At 40.7% G+C, this 2832-nt stretch overlaps 1 protein-coding gene across 5 annotated transcripts in view; it reads right to left on the reverse strand.

Annotated features, from left to right (window-relative positions):
• LOC111163420 (uncharacterized) overlaps positions 1-2832 on the reverse strand; it is a 423524-nt gene that overhangs the window by 290450 nt on the left and 130242 nt on the right. The gene's annotated exons all lie outside the window — the stretch shown is intronic.

Here is a 2832-nt window from a genome sequence, read left to right on the forward strand (position 1 = left end):
ACATAACATACAATCAACCATATAAAGTGTACAGTTAAGTGGTGTTTAGTGCATTCACAATGTTGTGCAACTACCATCTCTTTCTACTTTCAAAATGTTTTTCTCACCCCAGAACACCCATCATTCTCCCCTCCCCCATCTGCTTTCTGACTCTATTGATTTGCCTATTCTGGATTTATCATATAAAAAGAATCATCCAATATGTGTCTTTTCGTGTCTGGCTTCTTTCACTTAGCATAATGTTTTTAAGGTTCATCCAAATTGTACCATGTCTCAGAACTTCATTCCTTTTTATGCCTGAATAATATTCCATTTTATGTACATATTGCATTTTGTTCATCCATTCCTCCATTGACGGACACTTGAGTTGTTTCTACCTTTTGGCTAATATGAACATTCATGTATAAAGTTCTGAGAAGTCAAATCACTTCTTCTTGCAACCCTCACAAGAAGGAAAAAAAAACATATTTAAGGTAGCAATTCAGCACTCATCCTCTACATGTTCCAAGGTGTGCAAAAGTACTAACTTGAAGATTACCCAGACCCAATAAAGTAGAAAACCTGGATGTGTTCTTAGCCACATATCAAACTGGAAAACTCCAGAGGCTGCCAGTGGCACCCAAACACACTCAACAGGGACCCTGTTCTCCACCCAGACAGAATCAACAAGAATGGAACTGACCACACTTTACCAAGAATAAAGAAATGTCTTGGCCAACTTCAGAGATGTCTGAACAGGGGTGTTTGCAGTGACTAATGAATTAACATCAGTGAGAAGTGAGCTCTTATGATCATGTGCCTACAGGCAGACAAGGGGTGGGGGCAGGAAAAGGAATTCAGAACCATTGTCTACTTTTTTTTTCCATAAAGCTTGTTTTTTTTTAATTTACTTTTTTAAGGACTGCACAGCTGCAGGGATTGTGTGAGCATTCTGGGACTGTCAAACCATCCTTCGACTTTGTGAAGAATTCTTCTGAGGTGGATTTTATTGTTTTCAGCTGGAGAATCCATCCCAGCCCACCCCCTCACCAGCACAAAGCCACATGCCCACCAAGCTTTGCCTCTCTCTTCTGCCCTGCAGTGTTCAGAAAGCAAGAGTCCACCACAAGGGAAACACCATGAGGAGATAAGGCAGCGATGGCAACATCCCAACAGAAGGAGCAACCCCACAAGGATCACCTTTGCTATGGGCATTTGTCCCTTTGTGGAGTCTCTGTTTTCTTTTTCTTTTTGGCAGGCAGTGCTCTTGATTTTCTAAGTGTTCAGTAGAAGAGTGTTCAAGATTTTTCCTTTCTGAAGCTCCTTTCTGGAGCTTCCGCAGCACTCATGTATTCTGTATGGCAATGGAGAAATATTGCTGGCACCAAATAAATAAAGAGTCTAGGGAAAGGGGTGGGGTGGAGGTTGCTGGGAAGGAAGCCGACATCTGCTTCTGCTCACACATTCAATTCGGCCCACCTCGAAGTACCGCCCCCTCCCATCCCCACTCGTTGTGGATTCTCTGATGTTCACAGAGCAGCTCACCCCTCCTCCAAGTCACCACGTCAACAGGGGATCTAACAAAGTGTTGAAAAAGCAACGTAGAGGACCTCCTCCATACACACACTGTGAACAGAAACGGCAATCAATTCAGTTCTCTTTGCTCGGAAAACCAAATGTAAGCCTTTGCCAACTCTCTGGCTTTGAGGACAAGCTTTGAGGAAGACCACTGCAGGATAATATTTCCCATGTTGGAGATAAATTCTAAATTTTTCCAGGCCCAACATGAAGGAAAAGTTCTTAAAGACAAACGAATCCAGCCAAGTAATCTTCACTTTAGGAACCCTGTGACAACTTCCTCACCATTAAAATGCACTCAAAAAAGACAATTCTACAGACTCCCCAGAGAGAGAGGTAGGGGAGAAGAGAGAGGGAAAGAGAATTCTCGATAGGGAGTCAGTCGGATGTGTCTGGGAGTTCAAGTTCAAGAAGACCTCAAGATCAACAAACTTACAGTTACCAGGGGCTGAGGGAGGGAGGGATAAATTGGGCGATGGGGATTGACATATACACACGACTATATATAGAATAGATAACTAATAAGGACCTACTGTATAGCACAGGGAACTCTACTCAATATTCTGTAATGGCCTATATGGGAAAAGAATCTTAAAAAGAGTAGATATATGTATATGTATAACTGATTCACTTTGCTGTACACCTGAAACTAACACAACGTTGTAAATCAACTACACTCCAAAAAAAAATTTTTTTAAAAAGACCTCTAAATAAACTTGACTTAGTTTAGTGTACTCATTTTTTAAAAAGAACGTTCTTGCTGAGATAAAAAATGTAGCAGTTCACTAGAGTCTCTGACTTTTAACAATGGTAAAAACACACATATAACACATAACATAAAATTTACCGTTTTAACCATTTTTAAGTCTACAGTACAGTAGTGTTGACTATATTCACATCTTGTGCAACAGCTCTCTAGAACTCTTTCATTATGCAAAACTGAAACTCTACACTTATTAACGACTCCCCTTTCACCCTCCTCTCAGCCCCTGGGAACCACCATCCTACATTTTGTTTCTAAGTTTAGAGTCCCTGACTTTTAAAACCACCGCCCAAACCCAGCCCTATCCCCAGGGTAGTATGACATCAATAACGTTAGTATGATATTTGTTTTCTCCCATCATCCAAATCAAGGTTCACTTCCATATAAAGAAGCAATTTTGCAGTAATTCATATATTACGAACATCAAACTACAATTCCAGAAATATTTTGTAAACAGAGCAAGACAAAGTTATGTCCATCACATAATCCTCCCCAAAACCCTCTGCTCAGGT

This window comes from Delphinapterus leucas, chromosome 12 (genome assembly GCF_059928025.1).
Source record: "Delphinapterus leucas isolate spDelLeu-1000000601 "Yukka" chromosome 12, BTC_Dleu_Yukka2, whole genome shotgun sequence".
NCBI classification, from domain to species: Eukaryota; Metazoa; Chordata; class Mammalia; order Artiodactyla; family Monodontidae; genus Delphinapterus; species Delphinapterus leucas.